Source organism: Trichomycterus rosablanca, chromosome 25 (assembly GCF_030014385.1).
Source record: "Trichomycterus rosablanca isolate fTriRos1 chromosome 25, fTriRos1.hap1, whole genome shotgun sequence".
Lineage (NCBI taxonomy): Eukaryota > Metazoa > Chordata > Actinopteri > Siluriformes > Trichomycteridae > Trichomycterus > Trichomycterus rosablanca.
The window spans coordinates 10,142,501-10,165,821 of record NC_086012.1 but is presented as its reverse complement, the minus strand read 5'-3'; the positions used below and the strand labels follow the sequence as shown (position 1 = coordinate 10,165,821).

At 41.0% G+C, this 23,321-nt stretch overlaps 3 non-coding genes across 3 annotated transcripts; all 3 read left to right on the top strand.

Moving 5' to 3' along the window:
* Nucleotides 1-10,134: 10,134 nt before the first annotated feature.
* LOC134302935 (U6 spliceosomal RNA) lies at nt 10,135-10,241 on the top strand. Its single transcript, XR_010007604.1, has one exon. It is a non-coding gene; the product is annotated as a U6 spliceosomal RNA (small nuclear RNA).
* Nucleotides 10,242-19,452: 9,211 nt separating this feature from the next.
* On the top strand, nt 19,453-19,559 carry LOC134302934 (U6 spliceosomal RNA). The gene has a single exon (XR_010007603.1). It is a non-coding gene; the product is annotated as a U6 spliceosomal RNA (small nuclear RNA).
* Nucleotides 19,560-21,945: 2,386 nt separating this feature from the next.
* Nucleotides 21,946-22,052, top strand: LOC134302933 (U6 spliceosomal RNA). Its single transcript, XR_010007602.1, has one exon. It is a non-coding gene; the product is annotated as a U6 spliceosomal RNA (small nuclear RNA).
* Nucleotides 22,053-23,321: the final 1,269 nt, after the last annotated feature.

The following is a 23,321-nucleotide window of genomic DNA, read 5'->3' as shown; positions in this document are numbered from 1 at the left end:
ACATATTTAATTAGTTGTGGACAAGTGCTTCCAGTGACACATTTAATTAAGTATTAGTTTAGGCTAATACAATAAAGAACAGTAATTACAAATATGTATACAATTCTACCATATAGATATAAGGAAAGTAAAATAAACCTTATCTTGGGTTTAGAGCATTTTTAATTTGTAATAGGCATATTTATATTCAGATAATGACCCACAGAACCATTAGTAATGTTAATAATAATTCAGATAGCACAGACATATAATACATTATAATTCAGAAATATAAATGTGTTTATTCTGTTATCTACTTGTGTATTTAGTAATACTGAAAATAATAAAACCTTTTAAATAATGTACATTTAACATTCAAATGCCTGAATCAGTTCACATGTAAAATATTTTATGTAGAACTGATGTATACATTTGAATTTCAGTGTAAGGTCAAGTCATCATTTTTTAATCTCATCTAATGCATTCTTGTTCTTTACTGTTCAGACTGTAGCTCTTTGTAGCAGCAATTTTCTAGCTAACTGTACAAATAACAAAGACCAAAGCAAATAGTTCATATGTAGACCAACATCAAAGGTTCAAAGATAAATTCACAGAACATATAAGGATGGGGCGTGGGGGGTGGTGGTCTAAGCCCACTAGTGAAAATGCTGCTATTTTGCATTTTTTTCATGAATTTAATGCAATGTATTGCATTACAGATCTAAAATTTCAAAGTCTTGCAGCAACTATTTGAAGAACAAAGTAGATCAAATAGTGTTGACTGCATTTTCTTCTGAAGTCACCTGATCTAACACTTATTAAGCACTTAAAAATGGAAGGCCAAAGTAGATCAAATAATGTTGACTGCATTTTCTTCTGAAGTCACCTGATCTAACACTTACTAAGCACTTAAAAATGGAAGACCAAAGTAGATCAAATAATGTTGACTGTATTTTCTTCTATTTTCTTCTAAAGTCACCTGATATGTAAATGTAAATATGTAATAAGCACTTAAAAATGAAGGCAAGGACAAAATCACAGTATATATTAGTGGACAAAATGTCCTTCTCGAATATACTGATGTAAAAATGATAAATTAACATATTCCTCCTACTAGCTTTGTGTAATATTAGAATTCGTCAAAACAGTTCCCATCAGTTATTGATGTGGCATAAATGTTTTAGAAAGGTAGGAACCCAGGAACCCCCTTTCCTTCCTGGTAGATTTGGTTACCACAATGTCCAATTTATGGCTACGGATTTGCTTTTAGTAACATCAGAAGATGTTCTTAGAAATATTGTGAACTCATGCTGGGATGGCATGGATTATCAGATTTTGCACAAACTCTTGGAGTCCATGCCAGCTCAAACATATATAGGCAAGACAGCACAATTTCAATTTCAATTTCAAAGCTTTATTGTCATATGTACAGTAGGAAACGTGTTTCCCTGTACAATGAAATTCTTATTTTGCTGTCCACACATGATGTAACAAAGTACAAAGATAATAATAAAATAAAATAAAATTAAGAAATAAAAGTTAGATATACAAGGGGGCATTCTGAAAATTAAGACATTTAAAAATAAGAAATTAAACTTTTCACTTAGGTAGCTATGCTGATTTATGATGGTATATGTGATAAATATTTAAAGGTTTATTACTTCACCTCCATTTACTCAGAAAAAAATTTGTAAAAAAGAAATAGTAACAAAAATGAATGGATCCTTGACCAAATCAAACCTAACCTCTTAGCCAAACTGAATCTTTTTTTATTTTAGGCACATTATGAGAAGAACCAATTCATTGGAAAAGACAATTAGGCTTATAATAATAATAATAATAATAATAATAATAATAATAACAAAATAATAATAATAACAGGATGACACTGTGCCTCAGTGGAGAGCTACCAGCTGTAGCCTAGTGGTTAAGGTACTAGGCCAGTGACCAGAGGGTCGCTCAAGGGCCCAACAGTGACAACCTGGCAGTGGTGGGGCTTAAGGCCCTTAATCAGACTGTATACTGTAACTGTAAAGTAAGTCGCTTTGGATAAAGGCGTCTGCTAAATGCTGAAAATGTAAATGTATAATGTCGCCTCACAGCAAGAAGGTCCTGGGTTCGATTTCCAGGCGGAGTGGCCCAGGGCCTTTCCTTGTGAAGTTTGCATGTTCTCCCTGTGTCTGTGTGGGTTTTCTCTGGGAGCTCCGGTTTCCTTCGACAGTCTAAAGACATGCAGTCAGGTTAATTAAAGCTACTAGGTGTGAATTTGTGTGTCTGTGTGTTTGCCCTGTAATGGTGGACTGGTGACCTGTCCAGGGTGTTTCCTACTCAGTGAATCATACTCACCGCGACCCTGAATAGGATAAAGCTGTAGTAAAACAGACAACAAATGAAGAATGAATATTAATAATAATAAACAGTAATTATTATTTAATTAATATTATTAGTAATATAATAACATATTAAGTAATGTTATATTAAATTAATATTATATTAGTGCTTTATTAATTAAAAATATAAATAACATTTAATTATTTAATCAAAAATAATAATTATAAATAATCATGATAAGTAATTTAGCATACTTTACAGCACCCTTTTTATTACCATTTGTTTGTGTATTAATTTAAAGTGCTTTATAAGGAGAAGAAGTGCCTTGTCAGACAGCTCCTTCATTAAAACAGTAGGTGAAAATGCGCGTGGCCGACTGTGCGCGCTCCTGTTAGCGCCGCGCCTTTGTTTGCGCGCTCTGGACGCTGTTAGTGTTTCATTGTGCTGCTGGTGTTTCATTTACAGTGTATCACAAAAGTGAGTACACCCCTCACATTTCTGCAAATATTTCATTATATCTTTTCATGGGACAACACTATAGACATGAAACTTGGATATAACTTAGAGTAGTCAGTGTACAACTTGTATAGCAGTGTAGATTTACTGTCTTCTGAAAATAACTCAACACACAGCCATTAATGTCTAAATAGCTGGCAACATAAGTGAGTACACCCCACAGTGAACATGTCCAAATTGTGCCCAAAGTGTCAATATTTTGTGTGACCACCATTATTATCCAGCACTGCCTTAACCCTCCTGGGCATGGAATTCACCAGAGCTGCACAGGTTGCTACTGGAATCCTCTTCCACTCCTCCATGATGACATCACGGAGCTGGTGGATGTTAGACACCTTGAACTCCTCCACCTTCCACTTGAGGATGCGCCACAGGTGCTCAATTGGGTTTAGTCCATCACCTTTACCTTCAGCTTCCTCAGCAAGGCAGTTGTCATCTTGGAGGTTGTGTTTGGGGTCGTTATCCTGTTGGAAAACTGCCATGAGGCCCAGTTTTCGAAGGGAGGGGATCATGCTCTGTTTCAGAATGTCACAGTACATGTTGGAATTCATGTTTCCCTCAATGAACTGCAGCTCCCCAGTGCCAGCAACACTCATGCAGCCCAAGACCATGATGCTACCACCACCATGCTTGACTGTAGGCAAGATACAGTTGTCTTGGTACTTCTCACCAGGGCGCCGCCACACATGCTGGACACCATCTGAGCCAAACAAGTTTATCTTGGTCTCGTCAGACCACATGGCATTCCAGTAATCCATGTTCTTGGACTGCTTGTCTTCAGCAAACTGTTTGCAGGCTTTCTTGTGCGTCAGCTTCCTTCTGGGATGACGACCATGCAGACCGAGTTGATGCAGTGTGCGGCGTATGGTCTGAGCACTGACAGGCTGACCTCCCACGTCTTCAACCTCTGCAGCAATGCTGGCAGCACTCATGTGTCTATTTTTTAAAGCCAACCTCTGGATATGACGCCGAACACGTGGACTCAACTTCTTTGGTCGACCCTGGCGAAGCCTGTTCCGAGTGGAACCTGTCCTGGAAAACCGCTGTATGACCTTGGCCACCATGCTGTAGCTCAGTTTCAGGGTGTTAGCAATCTTCTTATAGCCCAGGCCATCTTTGTGGAGAGCAACAATTCTATTTCTCACATCCTCAGAGAGTTCTTTGCCATGAGGTGCCATGTTGAATATCCAGTGGCCAGTATGAGAGAATTGTACCCAAAACACCAAATTTAACAGCCCTGCTCCCCATTTACACCTGGGACCTTGACACATGACACCAGGGAGGGACAACGACACATTTGGGCACAATTTGGACATGTTCACTGTGGGGTGTACTCACTTATGTTGCCAGCTATTTAGACATTAATGGCTGTGTGTTGAGTTATTTTCAGAAGACAGTAAATCTACACTGCTATACAAGTTGTACACTGACTACTCTAAGTTATATCCAAGTTTCATGTCTATAGTGTTGTCCCATGAAAAGATATAATGAAATATTTGCAGAAATGTGAGGGGTGTACTCACTTTTGTGATACACTGTAGCTCCTCGGCGGGACACCCACGGAGTCAGTTAATGTGAGAGACAGCGGGTTGTGTGTGTGTGTGTGTGTGTGTGTGTGTGTGTGTGTGTGTGTTAAATCATTGTGATTAAATCCTGCTCTGCATATATTGCCACTTTCCTCTTATTTTGCAACACACTTGATCAAACTTGACAGTTCGAGAACACACACACACACACACACACACACACACACACTCATACCTAGGGTTTGGAGGAAACCAACACAGGGAGAACATGCAAACTCCACACAGAAGGAACCTGGATCACTCCACCTGGATATCAAAGGTTGATTAAACTTGACAGTTCGAGAACAACATGTGGGTTGAACTACAACATTATGGTCAATATTATTAGGACACCCTTTCTAATTATTAAGTTCAGGTGTTTCTGGCACAATGCTTACTGGTTTATAACATCAATAATAGAAAATAAATTATAGGTTTCCAGCAACAATTTAGGGAAGTGTCTTTTCTGTTCCAGTATGAATGTCCATGCACCTAAAGCAATATTTAAAAAAAAACTTAAAACACATGGTTTGATGACCCCGAGCAGGTCGCCAGTCCATCACAGGACAAACACACACATACCTAGGGTGTGGAGGAAACCCAGAAACACAGGGAGAACATGCAAACTCCACACAGAATGGACCTGGATCACTCCACATAGATATCAAAGGTTGATTAAACTTGACAGTTCAAGAACAGTGTATGGGTTAAACTACAATATATGGTCAACATTATAAGGACACCCTTTCTAATTATTAAGTTCAGGTGTTTCTGGCACTTACAATGCTTACTGGTTTACAACATCAATAATAGAAAATAAATTATAGGTTTCCAGCAACAATTTAGGGAAGTCTCTTTTCTGTTCCAGCGTGATTGTCCATGTACATACAGCAAGGTAAAAAAAAGACCTTAAAACACATAGTTTGATGATTTTGGTGTGAATTACCACCCCATACAAGGTCGCCAGTCCATCACAGGGAAAACAGAAACACTCATACCTAGTTTGTGAAGGAAACCCAGAAACAAAGGGATAGCATGCAAACTCCACACAGGGACCTGCACCACTCCACCTGGGAATCAAACCCAGGACATTCTTGTTGTAAGATGACACAGAGCCACCATGCCAACCCCTATGGGATACATTGTAACATTGATTGCTAGCCACGCTTTCTTGTTCAACATCAGCACCTGACCTCACACGTGTTTAGACCTAATGGGCACAAACGTCCACAAACAGTTTGTTGTAAACACCTTTCCCAAATAAGTGGGATGAGAAGTCCAATAAACTCCTGGTCATACTTTTGACCATACAGTGTTCGTGTGGTACTTTTGTGTGGTTATTTTTACATGATTCAAATATGCCATGCTTTATTGGCTTTGAGTTAAAAGTGCTTTTACTAGGCTGAATACACCCTGAGTGCCAGTCAGTTGCAGGGCAACACACACTTATCTAGTTTATCATGTCATGTTTGGAAGGTGTTGTCAACATTTTTACTACCTTTTCTAAAGGTATAGTTAAGCAATAGAGGCAATAGAGCTGTGGCATGTAAAACCTTGACTGTATTTCTGAATTGAAGAGAACTTTAAGTACAGCAGTAAAAAAAAAGGATTGAGCGCAGCAAAAAAGATACACCCATTATATAGGTATAACCTTTTTCTTAGCCTGTGGAAATGCTAACTTAACCAAATTAACACACAAACAAACACACATTAATTGCTCTATTTATATGCTAATCGCTTTAACAAAACACAAACACCAAATCTATTGTTATGTAAAAGAGTTAAGTAGGTTTGACCAGCCTTAACAAGGCTGGCTTGTGGTTATACATTTATATTAACACTATGTTAAACAAATAATAATGATGATAATGAAAGGACTAATGCAAAGATAGATAGATAGATAGATAGATAGATAGACAGACAGACAGACAGACAGACAGACAGACAGACAGACAGACAGACAGATAGATAGATAGATAATCCACTCATTAATTTTTACATTGCTATCAGGTATCTACACATACATGATTGACTATGCTGGTAGGGGTTGGCCAAACAGCTTAGCCATAGGGAGGCTCTAAGAGCCAGGTCCAAGCCCGGTTGCGGCATACAGCATAAAACATGTTCCAGATCAGGGTTGCAACAAAACGAACCACTGTAGTGACCCCTAAATACGGACGCAGCCAAAATAAAGAAATAAATACTTTTACTCACTCTGCTTTTCACCTAGGGTCATTTTTATGTATTTTATATACTAACTGCATGTTTTTAAGAGGTGGATGGAAACCTGTGTATTGGACAACACCTACACAGGCACAAGGAGAACATGCAAACTGACTTACAGACAATGACTTGAGGCAAAAACCAAACACAAGTCCAGGCCCATGATGTTGTGTGGCACTCATATTACCAAATGCACCTTTGTGCCACCTAGACTTTATTTACTGTGATATTTGTTTTATAGCTTTAAAATAAGGATAATGAATTAATTCACCACCCAAAAGGTAGCTGAACTGTAGCGCTGAGTTACCACTGCCCCATGTTAGCATGCACTCTGAAGGAGGTTTCCTGTATTTACATTTACAGCATTTAGCAGACGCTTTTATCCAAAGCGACTTACACGATGAGCAATTGAGGGTTAAGAGCCTTGCTCAGGGACCCAACAGTGGCAACTTGGTGGTGGCGGCGGGGCTTGAACCGGCAACCTTCTGTTTACTAGTCCAGTACCTTAACCACTGAGCTATCACTGGCCCTTTGGTGCTCATCCATCCTTATATTTTTACCTGTCTTCCTGCCCCTGCCACTAAAAAATAACCTTACACTGTAGAAATCATACTAGCAAGGCCATGCACCGTTCAGAGCTACATTTTTGTTTCAATAGACTTAAGAATCTTTATCCACAATGCCAATCATATGCATTTTACTCAACAGTGGCTTCCATCTTGCCACTCTGCCATAAAAGCCTGATTTATAGAGTGCTGCACAGATGGATGTCTATCTACAGAGAGGAGTTAAAAAAAAATTAAAGGTTGAATTTGTGTCAGAATTGAATACAAATCAGCTTGAAATGCAATCAACTCGCCGTTGTAGTACATTTCACTATGTGCTGCTTTGAATGAACATTGTATTTCAGTCCCAGGCAGTGAAGTATTAGTGCCACAGTGAAAAGTAATCACTGTCAAATTGCTACTGAATTTGGGACATGGCTGAGAAACCAGACAGAAGTAACTGAGTAAACTGAGTAAAACAGGAAATAAACACATTAATTCAACAAGTTGATGATGGTTTAGTTACAGACAACTACAGACAACAAATCCTCACAGTGAAGTAGCTAAAGAATGGGCACCTCAATGCAGCTTGAAATGACACACACACACACACACACACACACACACACACACACACACACACACACACACACACACACACACACACACACACACACACACACACACACACACACACACACACACACACACACACACACACACACACACACACACACACACACACACACACACACACACACACACACACACACACACACACACACACACACACACACACTAATTTAGACAGATTTACACACACAGTATTACAACTTGCAAATTTTTCTTAAAAGGCTGCTGTACGAACCATTTATGGCTATTTAAGGCAAGGGCAGTTGTAGCCTAGTGGTTAAGGTGCCGGACTAGTATTTGAAAGGTCGCTGGTTCAAACCCCCCCACTGCCAGGTTGCCACTGTTGGGCCCTTGAGCAAGGCCCTTAACCCTCATTTGCTTAGATATATATAGACAATATACTGTCACACAAATGTAAGTCGCTTTGGATAAAAGCATCCACTAAATGTAAATATTTATATATCAAAACTATGTATATATACTGTATATATATATATATATATATATAGTGGCCTTTACTTCACATCTAATGAAGACTCTAGAGCGGATTATACTCAACCACCTTCGACCGATAGTGGACACAACGCTGGACCCCCTGCAGTTTGCCTACAAAACTGGCATTGGTGTAGAGGACGCAGTCATCCACCTGTTACACAGATCCCTCTCACACCTCGACACCCCTGGGAACACTGTGAGGGTCATGTTTTTCGACTTCTCCAGTGCTTTCAACACTCCACAACCATCACTACTTGGAAAGAAGCTGGAGGTAGCTGGAGGTATTCCCGCAGCCATCAGAGCTTACAACAATAATAATAATATATAATAATATCACTCATTCCTAATCTTTCATGTTGGGTGTAGGGTGTAATAACAAGTGCAATATGTAACCTATTCACAATAAGTGCAATAACTTAATATATTTTGCATATTTTTAATGTATATATTATTTTTTAGATATTTTATAGAGTAAATAACTACACACAATGTGTGCAATATTTTTTACTTAGTTGTATTTCTTGTATTCTTGTCTTCATACTGCTGTAACAAGTTAATTTCCCTAAGGGGATCAATAAAGTCTTATCTTATCTTATCTTATCTTATATATTATAAACTGGATAGTTTTTAAACACATCCCTGTCACTGCTGGACTGAGAATAGTCAACCAACCAAAAACATATCCAGTCAACAGCTCCCTGTGTGCAGCGTCCTGTGACCACTGATGAAGGTCTAGAAGATGACCAACTCAAGCAGCAGCAACAGATGAGCGATCGTCTCTGACTTTACATCTACAAGGTGGACCAACTAGGTAGGAGTGTCTAATAGAGTGGACAGTGAGTGGACACATATTTAAAAACTCCAGCAGCACTGCTGTGTCTGATCCACTCATACCAGCACAACACACACTAACACACCACCACCATGTCAGTGTCACTGCAGTGCTGAGAATCATCCACCACCTAAATAATACCTGCTCTGTAGTGGTCCTGTGGGGGTCCTGACCATTAAAGTACGGGGTAAAAGCAGGCTAAAAAGGTATGTAGAGAAACAGATGGACTACAGTCAGTAATTGTAGAACTACAAAGTGCTCCTATATGGTAAGTGGAGCTGATGAAATGGACAGTGAGTGTAGAAACCAGGAGATGGTTCTTCAGGAGATATCAACCCCCCCCTCTCTTGTCTTGTGGCCCCGCCCACTTCGCTTTTTTCAGGTCGGAAAATGTATCCTGTACTTATTGTAAGTCTTTGTATTTTATTTCACACTGTTATTTATCTGTACTGTATATAATGCTGTTTGTATTTGTGTTCTTGGTCCTGGATAAACGTTGTTTTGTATTTAGCTGAAATGACGATGAAGTCTCTTGAATCCTGAATCAGTTGAACTTTGGTGCACCCGTGTGTTTAGTAATCGGTGATCGATTACGATATATTGTGTCTTTCTTTGATCTTTGTGTCAATTTGTTTCTCTTTTGCTTTTTATTAATTTTATATTAACAGATTTATTTTATTTTAAATATATTAGTCCGCAACGCTAAAAACACATAGACAGTTTGGGGGCGGGTTTAAAAGAGCGCTGACTCACACACAGCGAATCAGAGCGGCTCAAATTTGAATACTCCCACAATGCACCGCTTCAGTGTAAGAAACGGTGTAAAAATACCAAATATTTATTATAATGTACAACTTTTTGTAGTTAGAAATGTCCCAGTACATCTGTACGCTATTCTGTGTCGTTGTATACTATAAACAATCTCACAGTGTAAAGTTATTCTCACAACCTACCATGAACGAGAAGCATCATGAGCTGCCCTGGTATATATACACGCTGTTCAGGTCATCAGTTTGTGCTTGCTACGGCAGCACATATACTAAAATTGGAACGATACAGAGAAGATTAGCATGGCCCCTGCGCAAGGATGACACGCAAAATCGTGAAGCGTTACCATATTTTTACATTTCTAATACAAATAATTATATTAGACCAATTCTTATGAAATTAATACTGATCTTTTATTGAGCACATTCACTAAACATCCACAATGCAGGGAGAAAAAGTAAATGAACCCATGAATCTATTACCCTGTAGCTCCCACTTTAGATGAAGAGGAAGAAAAATGCCTTTATTTATCATATATACATAAGTGGGTAACATTGTCGCCTCACAGCAAGAAGGTCCAGGGTTCGATCCCCAGGTGGGGCAGTCCGGGTCGTTTCTGTGTGGAGTTTGCATGTTCTCCCCGTGTCCGTGTGGGTTTCCTCCGGGTGCTCTAGTTTCCTCCCACAGTCCAAAGACGTGCAGGTGAGGTGCATTGGAGACACTAAATTGTCCATGACTGTGTTTAATGCAACCTTGTGAACTGATGAATCTTGTGTAATGAGTAACTACCGTTCCTGTCATGAGTGTAACCATAAGTGTGTAAAACATGACGTAAAAATCCTAATAAACAAACATACATGCACACACATTTTCCCTCTCTCTCTCTCTCTCTCTCTCTCTCTCTCTCTCTCTCTCAATTCAATTAAATTCAATTCAATTTGCTTTATTGACATGACAAATTTACATATTTGTATTGTCAAAGCTTACATTAGTATATATAAATATTTGAAAAAAAGAACAAGTATATACATAGAAAAAAAAAATGGTAATAAAATATTCATTATGTAATTAGACAATTATTCACACAAAAAAAAAATTGAAAATATTACTGTGTGTGTGTGGTGGGTGTGTGTGTGTGGTGTGTGTGTGGTGTGTGTGTGGTGTGTGTGCGGGGGGTGGGTGGGGGGATGATCTGGTGTTTCACTCACTGTCCCGGAGTGTGTGACACTCCTGTACATATCTGGCTGCAGTGGAGGCTGATGGTCCCTCTCCTAATATAATGGCCAGTTTCTCGCTGTCTGTCAGCGTTCTGAAGCCGCTCACCTCTCTTCCAAACTGATCAAAATATTTGTGTCTAATTGTTGTGTATTTTGGGCAGTTTAGAAGGAAGTGCACCTCTGTCTCAACCTCACCTGTCCTGCAGTGACCACACAGTCTCTCCTCTCTGGGGATCCAGGACTTTTTTAACCTGCCTCTCTCGATGGCCAGGCTGTGGTCACTCAGTCTGTATTTGGTGAGAATGTGTCTCTGCTTCGTATCTCGGACAGTGAGGAGATACGTGGCCAGGTTGTATTCATGTTTTAGGGTCAGATAGCAGTTCAGTCTGTTTTGGGATTGAGTTTGGGTTGTCCAATGTTCCAGATAAGTGTTTTTGAGGTGTTTGATAATTTGGGTGATCCTGATTGGTGTTTGGGAAGCAGTGCTGGTCAGAGAGTTAGGGTTGTTAGGGGTCAGAGTGTTGGGCAGTCTCTGGACCAGCTGACACAGGGGACTCTTTTCAGGGTAGAGCTCTTGGGATAGGAGTGCCTGAAACTGCAGGCTTGTTGTGGGACTGGATTTTAGGTGCATCCAGAATTTAAGGGCTCTTTTTTTAATATTAATAATTAATGGGTATCGGCCTAATTCAGCCCTGCATGCGTTGGTTGGGGTTTTTCTTTGTACATGTAAAATCATTCTGCAGAATTCTGCATGCAGGACTTCAGTGGGATGCTTGTCCCATCTAGTGTAGTCATGATGACTGAGTGGACCCCATATTTCACTACCGTATAGCGCAATGGGCAGGATTATACTATCAAAGATCTTTAACCAGATTCTAATTGGGATGTCAATCTTAATGAATTTGTTTTTAATTGAATAGAGGGCTCTGCAGGCCTTCTGTTTCAGTGCATCCACTGCCAGACCGAAGCCTCCTGAGGCGCTGATTTTGAGCCCCAGGTAATCATAAGAAAGGGTGTGGTCTAGGGCGGTGTCTCCTAGATTGAAAGTATATCTGCTTTCCTGAGATCTGGCTTTCTTTTGGAAGATCATGATTTTAGATTTATCAGGATTTACTGTCAGGGCCCAGGTCTGACAGAACTTCTCCAGCAGATCCAGATGCTGCTGAAGCCCCTTTTCTGTGGGCGACAGCAGCACCAGGTCATCCGCATAGAGAAGAAATTTAACTTCCGTTTTATTTAGTGTCAGGCCGGGATTTGCAGATTGCTCCAATAACACCGCTAAATCATTGATATAGATATTAAATAGAGTAGGAGACAAGCTGCAACCCTGCCTGACACCACGCCCCTGAGTGAAGACCTCAGTCATTTTATTGCCAATTTTTACTCCACATTTATTATTGACATACATTGATTTAATGATGTCATAGACTTTACCCCCTACACCATTTTGGATAATTTTATAATATAATCCTTCTTGCCAGATTGAATCAAATGCTTTTCTAAAATCTATAAAACATGCAAAAACTTTAGCATGATTTTGTTTGTGTAGATGTTGGTGGATTAGGGTGTGTAGGGTGTAAATATGGTCAGTAGTGCGATGATTTGGTAAAAAGCCGATCTGTCCATTACTCAGGACACTGTGCTCGGTAAGGAAGGCCTGTATCCGGGCGTTAACGATACAGCAGAACACCTTCCCCAGGTTACTGCTCACACAGATGCCTTGGTAGTTGTTGGGGTCGAATTTGTCTCCACTCTTGTAGATTGGGGAAATAAGCCCCCTGTTCCAGATCTCAGGAAAGCAGCCGGACTGGAGAACGATATTGAACAACCTGAGCAGAGCCTGCTGTAGCTGAGGACTGCTGCACTTCAGCATCTCCGTCCTGATGCTGTCAGGTCCGCAGGCTTTTCTGGATTTGAGTTTTTTAATTTGGGTATTAAATTCTTCCGGTGAAATTTGGTAATCAATTGGGTTCTGATAGTTTTTTATGGTAGATTCTAATATATTTAGATTTTCTATGATTTGTTGCTGTTCTGAATTAAAATCGTCTGGTGGTAATTGCTCATATAATTGTTCAAAGTGATTTTTCCAGGTATTTGGATTTTCTATGGCCAGATGATGTGGGTTTTTGTTGCTCAGGTTGTTCCACAGTTCCCAGAATTGATTTTGGTCAATAGAGTTTTCAATTTTTTGTAGATACTGAGTATAATAGATGTGTTTTTTATGTCGTAAAATCTTTTTATATTCCCTAAGATTTGTAGCATAATTTGTTCGAATTTGATGATTGTTTGGTTCTCTGTGTTTTTGGTTTGATAGATGTCTTAATTTCTTCCTGATTATTTTACAGTCTTCATCAAACCATTCTTCCTTTTGTGCTTTTTGGTTTGGTTTGGTGTTTATAAAATTGAGACCTGCAATTTTAGCGGATTTATAATATATTCCATTAATTTGTGAAACAGCTCTTTCAACACCTGATTGATTTAATTCAAATGATTCTAATAAATAATTGTTAATATGATTAATGATTTTTGAGGAACTAACAGCAGATTTAAATTTAGCTTCGCTGTCATGATTCCATCTGAATGTTCGGTTTAACTGGGATGTTTTGCAGGGCTCATATTTCATGGTTTGATGCTGACTGAGTCGTTTAAGATAAACATTGATTTGACAGTGATCAGAAAGTGGGAGTTGTGGTCTGACAGTGAATGCACTAATAGTGGAGGGGTCCATGTCAGTGATCGCATAGTCGACTACACTAGCTCCAAGAGCTGAACAGTATGTAAACCTCCCTAAAGAGTCCCCTCGGATCCTACCGTTAAGAATATACAGACCTGAGGATCGACAGAGGTGCACTAGCTCTTTACCATTCCTGTTCAGGATGTGGTCAGGACTGCTTCTTTGGGAGCAGATAGTGCTGAAGTTGATGGAGGTTTGATTAAATATATATTTGTTGCCAGTAGAATCGATGATATCGTTCTCATTGCCTGTTCTGGCATTTAAATCTCCAACAAGCATGACATTCCCCTGGGCCTGAAAATGTCTGATTTCCTGCTGAAGGTTCTCAAAGAAACAATCCTGATAGTACGGAGACTCTAGAGGGGGGGTGTAAACTGCACATATGTACAAGTCATTTTCACATTCAATTATGTTTTTATTTAATTTTAGCCAAATATGTGTTGAATGTCTTTTGGTTTCTGACAAATATGGTGATAAATTGTCCTTATACCATATTATAACCCCCCCGGAGTCTCTACCATGTTTTATATTGCTGTGTTTTATAGAGGGCAGCAGAATTTCCCTGTAATTTGGGGGACAGTGAGTGTTGGTGTTATCTTTACACCATGTTTCAATTAGTATGATAATGTCTTGGCCAGAAATGCATGTTAGAAAATCTAAATTTGTGGTTTTAAAACCAAATGTTGAGGAATATAGTCCTTGAATGTTCCAGGAAGAGATTGTAAGAGATTTCATTCTAAGTAAACTATTAAATATTGATTATTAGCCATATACAACAGAAAGCAACAGTAACAATTAAGTTAATTAAGTATATTAAGTATATAAATATAAAAAGGATATATTGTTTTGTGTAATTATCCAACAAGTCTGCAGACGAGCTGGAGCAGCTGCCTCACTTCCTCAAGGGCTGGATGGTCTGGTTGTTTAATACCAGATACAACCTGTGCATAGGAGGGTTGTTGGCAGGTTGGTGGTAGAGCCTCTGCTGCAGTGATGCGCCGGGATCTGCTGGATTCTGCAGTGAGATGCTGGGATCTGCTGGATCCTGCATCTCTCTCTCTCTCTCTCTCTCTCTCTCTCTCTCTCTCTCTCTCTCTCTCTCTCTCTCTCTCTCTCTCTCTCTCTCACACACACACACACACACACTCATACATGCACACATATTCTTTTTCAAACACAAACTCAGTCTCTCTCACAGACACACACACACACACTCATACATGCACACATATTCTCTCTCAAACACACACAAACTCACATAGTCTCTCTCACAGACACACACAAACTCACACATTCTCTTAGACACACACACACTCATACATGCACACATATTCTTTTTCAAACACACAAACTCAGTCTCTCACAGACACACGCACACACACACACACACACACATATTCTCTCTCACACACACACTCATACATGCACACATATTCTCTCTCAAACACACACAAACTCAGTCTCTCTCACAGACACACATGCACACATATTCTCTCTCTCGCTCTCTCTCACCCACACACACTCATACATGCACACATATTCTCTCTCAAACACACACAAACTCAGTCTCTCTCACAGACACACATGCACACATATTCTCTCTCTCGCTCTCTCTCACCCACACACACTCATACATGCACACATATTCTCTCTCAAACACACACAAACTCAGTCTCTCTCACAGACGCACACATATTCTCTCTCTCTCCAACCCACACACACTCATACATGCACACATATTCTCTCTTACACGGCGGTGACACACGGCGCTTGTGGCGGGGCATCCAGGCCATCACCAACTACAGGACGACTCCACCTGTCTGTGACAGTGATGCCTCCCTTCCAGATGCGCTGAATGACTTCTACGCTCGGTTCGAGGCGCAGAACAACATGTTGGCGAGGAAGATGATCCCACCTTGTGACGACCAGGTGCTTCGTCTCACCACAGCGGACGTGAGGAGAACTCTGCACAGAGTCAACCCACGGAAAGCTTCTGGACCAGACAACATTCCTGGCCGAGTGCCCAAAGGATGTGCAGACCAACTGGCAGATGTATTCACTGACATCTTCAACATCTCCCTGAGCAGCGCCATCGTTCCAACGTGCCTCAAGACGACCACCATCGTACCCGTGCCAAAGAAGTCATCTGTGTCATGCTTCAATGACTATCGTCCCGTAGCACTCACGCCTATCATCATGAAGTGCTTTGAGAAACTAGTCATGAGGCATATTAAGACCCTACTGCCTCCCACCATGGACCCACTGCAGTTTGCGTACCGTCCTAACCGCTCAACGGACGACGCCATATCCACTACACTTCACCTGGCTTCTACACACCTGGACAGAAAGAACACTTACGTCAGGATGCTGTTCATAGACTTTAGCTCAGCATTCAACACCATCATTCCTCAGCATCTAATTGGAAAGCTGAGCACGCTGGGCCTGAACACCTCTCTCTGCAACTGGATCCTGGATTTCTTGACTGAGAGACCTCAGTCCATCCGGATCGGTAAGAACACCTCCAACACCACCACACTGAGCACCGGCGCTCCCCAAGGCTGTGTGCTCAGTCCACTGCTGTTTACTCTGCTTACACACGACTGTACAGCAATGCACAGCTCGAATTCCATCGTTAAGTTTGCAGACGACACAACTGTGGTGGGACTCATCAGCAACAACGATGAGTCAGCGTACAGAGAGGAGATACAACATCTAACGGACTGGTGCCAAGTCAACAACCTGTCTCTGAACGTGGATAAAACCAAAGAGATTGTCATTGACTTTAGAAAGACACTAAGGGACCACTCCCCACTGCACATCGACGGCTCATCTGTTGAGATCGTCAAGAGCACCAAATTTCTCGGTGTTCATCTGGAGGAGAATCTCACCTGGACCCTCAACACCAGTTCCATCAGCAAGAAAGCCCAGCAGCGTCTCTACTTTTTGAGAAGACTGAGGAAAGCTCATCTGCCACCCCCCATTCTCACCACGTTCTACAGAGGAACAATCGAGAGCATCCTGAGCGGCTGCATCACTGTCTGGTTCGGAAATTGTACTGCGTCGGACCGCAGGACTCTCCAGCGAGTAGTGAGGACAGCTGAAAAGATCATCGGGGTCGCTCTTCCATCTCTCACGGACATTTTTAACACCCGCTGCATCCGCAAAGCTCTCAGCATTGTGGACGATCCAACCCACCCATCACATGGACTTTTTACTCTGCTCCCGTCTGGGAGACGATACCGCAGCATCCGGACTAACACAACCAGACTGTGTAACAGTTTTATCCCTCAGGCAATCAGACTCCTCAATTCAGTACTATAACAATTTCCTCCGGAAATTTTCTGCTGCCACACACTGAACTGTATTGACTATGTTACTTGCATTTTTTGCACACCTCCTGGAACTGCACAAGTAATTTCTGCACCTTACTTGTATTTTTGCACCTTATTTACTTTTTAGGCACCTTATCGGCATTGCCAATTTTACGCTGCTAATGTACAACATGTCACTACCTCATGAACCATTGTACCATCTATTCACCATCATGTACTAACACTTGTCTTTAGTCCTGTCTTCTAATTACTTATATTGTTTATATTAGGGATAATTAGGAATATATTTGTAGTAGTTATTTATTATAGGATTTTTTGTATTTATTGTTGTATTTACAGTGTTTTGTATTGTCTTGCACTTTTTGTACCGTGTTACACCGTGATCCTAGAGGAACGCTGTTTCGTTTCAATATGTACTTGTATGTAGCTGAAATGACAATAAAACCTCTCTGACTCTGACTCGGACTCTCTGACTCTGACTCTGACTGACTCAAACACACACAAACTCAGTCTCTCTCACAGACACACACACATGCACACATATTCTCTCTCTCTCTAACCCACACACACTCATACATGCACACATATTCTCTCTCAAACACACACAAACTCAGTCTCTCTCACATACACACACACATGCACACATATTCTCTCTCTCACCCACACTCATACATGCACACATATTCTCTATCAAACACACAAACTCAGTCTCTCTCAGACACACACACACACATGCACACATATTCTCTCTCTCTCTAACCCACACACACTCATACATGCACACATATTCTCTCTTAAACACACAAACTCAGTCTCTCTCACACACACACACACATGCACACATATTCTCTCTCTCTCTAACCCACACACACTCATACATGCACACATATTCTCTCTCAAACACACACAAACTCAGTCTCTCTCACATACACACACACACATGCACACATATTCTCTCTCTCTCACCCACACTCATACATGCACACATATTCTCTATCAAACACACAAACTCAGTCTCTCTCACAGACACACACACACATGCACACATATTCTCTCTCTCTCTAACCCACACACACTCATACATGCACAAATATTCTCTCTCAAACACACACAAACTCAGTCTCTCTCACAGACACACACATGCACACATATTCTCTCTCACCCACTCACACACACATGCACTCATATTCTCTCTCAAACACACAAACTCAGTCTCTCTCACAGACACACACACATGCACACATATTCTCTCTCTCTCTCTCACCCACACTCACACACACATGCACACATATTCTCTCTCAAACACACACAAACTTACATAGTCTCTCTCACAGACACACACACATATTCTCTATCAAACACACACAAACTCAGTCTCTCTCACAGACACACACTCATATTCTCTCTCCAACACACACAAACTTACATAGTCTCTCTCACAGACACACACTCATATTCTCTCTCAAACACACACAAACTTACATAGTCTCTCTCACAGACACACACACATATTCTCTATCAAACACACACAAACTCAGTCTCTCTCACAGACACACACTCATATTCTCTCTCAAACACACACAAACTTACATAGTCTCTCTCACAGACACACACTCACACACACTCATACATGCACACATTCTCTCTCACCCACACACACTCATACATGCACTTTACTTTGTATTACTTTACTTTGTATTCACACTGTTATTTATCTGTACTGTATATAATGCTGTTTGTATTTGTGTTCTTGGTCCTGGATAAACGTTGTTTTGTATTTAGCTGAAATGACGATGAAGCCTCTTAAATCCTGAATCAGTTGAACTTTGGTGCACCCGTGTGTTTAGTAATCGGTGATCGATTAAGATCTATTGTGTCTTTCTTTGATCTTTGTGTCAATTTGTTTCTCTTTTTGCTTTTTATTGAATTTTCTTTTGCTAGTTTTATATTTACAGATTTATTTTATTTTAAATATATTAGTCAGCTTGGGGGCGGGTTTAAAAGAGCGGTGACTCACACAGAGCCAATCAGAGCGGATCAAATTTCAATACTCCCACAATGCACCGCTGCAGTGCTAGAAACGGTGTAAAAAAAACACCAAGTATCTATTATAATGTACAGCTTTTTGTTGTTAAAAATGTCTCAGTAGATTTGTACGCTATTCTGTGTCGTTAGACACCGTAAACAACCTCATTGTGTAAAGATATTTCCCCAACCTACCATGAACGAGAAGCATTATGAGCTGCCCTGTTATATATACACGCTGTTCAGACCATCAGTTCGTGCTTGCTACGGCAGCACATATACTAAAATTGGAACGATACAGAGAAGATTAGCATGGCCCCTGCGCAAGGATGACACGCAAAATCGTGAAGCGTTACCATATTTTTACATTTCTAATACAAATAATTATATCAGCCCAATTAAAATCCTAATAAATAAATAAACAAGGAGAAAGAGTAAATGAACCCATGAATGTATTACCCTGTAGCTCCCCCTTTAAAATGAAGAGGAAGAAGAATGCCTCATGTGCTCCTCAAACCATTCCTGAACCATGTTTGCTTTGTGGCAGGGTGCATTATCCTGCTGAAAGAGGCCACAGCTATCAGGTAATACTGTTTCCATGAAAGGATGAACATGGTCTGCAACAATGCTTAGGTAGGTGGCAGGACCCAAGGTTTCCCAGTGGAACGTTGCCCAAAGCATCACACTGCCTCCGCCGGCTTGCCCTTTTCCCATAGTGCATCCTGGTGCCATGTGAAGGGCCAGCTGTAGCCTAGTGGTTAAGGTACTGGACCAGTGATCAGAGGGTCACTGGTTCAAGCCCCACCACTGCCAGGTTGCTGCTGTTGGGTCCTTGAGCAAGGCCCTTAATCCTCAATTGCTCAGACTATATACTGTAACTGTAATGTAAGTCGCTTTGGATAAAAGGCGTCTGCTAAATGCTGAAAATGTAAATGTAAATGTAAATGTGTTCCCCAGGTAAGCGACCACATGGGCCAGCCTTCGCTCCCCACATGCATCATTGAGCCTTGGCTGCCCATGACCCTGTCGCCGGTTTACCTCTGTTCCTTCCTTGGACCACTTTTGATAGATACTGACCACTGCAGACCGGGAACACCCCACAAGAGCTGCAGTTTTGGAGATGCTCTGACCCAGTCGTCTAGCCATCACAATTTGGCCTTTGTCAAACTCGCTCAAATCCTTACGCTTGTCCATTTTTCCTGCTTCTAACATCAACTTTGAGGATAAAATGTTCACTTGCTGCCTAATATATCCCACCTACTAACAGGTGCCGTGATGAAGAGATAATCAGTGTTATTCACTTCACCTGTCAGTGGTCATAATGTTATGCTTAGTCGGTGTATACATATACACACATTCTCTCTCTCTCCCACAAACACACACAAACTCACACAAACTCTCTCACACAGACACACACACACACACATTCATACATGCACACACATTCTCTCTCCCACAAACACACAAAAAACTCACATACACACACAGACACACTCATACATGCACACACACAAATTCACATACTCTCTCTCTCTCTCTCACACACACACACACACACAAACTCACAAACACTCTCTCTCACAGACAGATACACACACACTCATACATGCACACACATTCTCCCTCTCTCCCACAAACACACACACAAACTCACAAACACACTCATACATGCACACACATTCTCCCTCTCTCCCACAAACACACACACAAACTCACAAACACTCTCTCTCACAGACAGATACACACACACTCATACATGCACACACATTCTCCCTCTCTCCCACAAACACACACACAAACTCACAAACACTCTCTCTCACAGACAGATACACACACACTCATACATGAACACACATTCTCCCTCTCTCCCACAAACACACACACACACACACAAACTCACAAACACTCTCTCACAGACAGATACACACACACTCATACATGCACACATTCTCCCTCTCTCCCACAAACACACACACACACACACACACACACAAACTCACAAACACTCTCTCTCACAGACAGATACACACACACTCATACATGAACACACATTCTCCCTCTCTCCCACAAACACACACACACACACACACACACACACAAACTTGCATACACACTCACAGACACACACTATCCTGTACTTATTGTAAGTCTTTGTATTTTATTTCACACTGTTATTTATCTGTACTGTATATAATGCTGTTTGTATTTGTGTTCTTGGTCCTGGATAAACGTTGTTTTGTATTTAGCTGAAATGACGATGAAGTCTCTTGAATCCTGAATCAGTTGAACTTTGGTGCACCCGTGTGTTTAGTAATCTGTGATCGATTACGATATATTGTGTTTTTCTTTGATCTTTGTGTCAATTTGTTTCTCTTTTGCTTTTTATTAATTTTATACTAACAGATTTATTTTATTTTAAATATATCAGTCCGCAACGCTAAAAACACATAGACAGTTTGGGGGCGGGTTTAAAAGAGCGCTGACTCACACACAGCGAATCAGAGCGGATCAAATTTGAATACTCCCACAATGCACCGCTTCAGTGTAAGAAACGGTGTAAAAATACCAAATATCTATTATAATGTACAACTTTTTGTAGTTAGAAATGTCCTAGTACATCTGTACGCTATTCTGTGTCGTTGTATACTATAAACAAGCTCACTGTGTAAAATTATTTTCACAACTTACCATGAACGAGAAGCATTGTGTACTACCCTGGTATATATACACGCTGTCCACACATTAAGTTCGTGCTTGCTACGGCAGCACATATACTAAAATTGGAACGATACAGAGAAGATTAGCATGGCCCCTGCGCAAGGATGACACGCAAAATCGTGAAGCGTTACCATATTTTTACATTTCTAATACATATAATTATATCAGCCCAATTCTTACTAAATTAATACTGTTCTTTTATTGAGCACATTCACTACACATCCGCAATGCAGGGAGAAAGGACGGCAAGGTGGCTCAGTGGGTAGCCTCACAGCTAGAAGGTCCAGGGTTCGATCCCTAGGCGGTCCCGGGTCCTTTCTGTGAGGAGTTTGCATGTTCTCCCCGTGTCTGTGTTTTCCATTAAACTTGTGAACTGATGAATCTTGTGTAATGAGTAACTACCGTTTCTGTCATGAATGTAACCAAAGTGTGAAACATTATGTTAAAATCCTAATAAATAAATAAACAAGGAGAAAAAGTAAATGAACCCATGAATGTATTACCCTGTAGCTCCCACTTTAAAATGAAGAGGAAGAAGAATGCCTCATGTGCTCATCAAACCATTCCTGAACCATGTTTGCTTTGTGGCAGGGTGCATTATCCTGCTGAAAGAGGCCACAGCTATCAGGTAATACTGTTTCCATGAAAGGATGAACATGGTCTGCAACAATGCTTAGGTAGGTGGCAGGACCCAAGGTTTCCCAGCGGAACGTTGCCCAAAGCATCACACTGCCTCCGCCGGCTTGCCCTTTTCCCATAGTGCATCCTGGTGCCATGTGTTCCCCAGGTAAGCGACCACACGGCCCAGCCTTCGCTCCCCACGTGCATCATTGAGCCTTGGCTGCCCATGACCCTGTCGTCGGTTTACCTCTGTTCCTTCCTTGGACCTCTTTTGATAGATACTGACCACTGCAGACCGGGAACACCCCACAAGAGCTGCAGTTTTGGAGATGCTCTGACCCAGTCGTCTAGCCATCACAATCTGGCCCTTGTCAAACTCGCTCAAATTCTTACGCTCGTCCATTTTTCCAGCTTCTAACACATTAACTTCAAGGATAAAATGTTCACTTGCTGCATGATATATCCCACCTACTAACAGGTGCCGTGATGAAGAGATAATCAGTGTTATTCACTTCACCTGTCAGTGGTCATAATGTTATGCTTAGTCGGTGTACATATATACACACATTCTCTCTCTCTCACACAAACACACACACAAACTCTCTCACACAGACACACATTCTCTCTCTCCCACAAACACACACACACAAAAACTCACATACACTCTCACAGACAGGCTTACACATGCACACACACAAATTCACATACTCTCTCTCTCACACACACACACACACACTCATACATGCACACACATTCTCCCTCTCTCCCAAACACACACAAACTCACA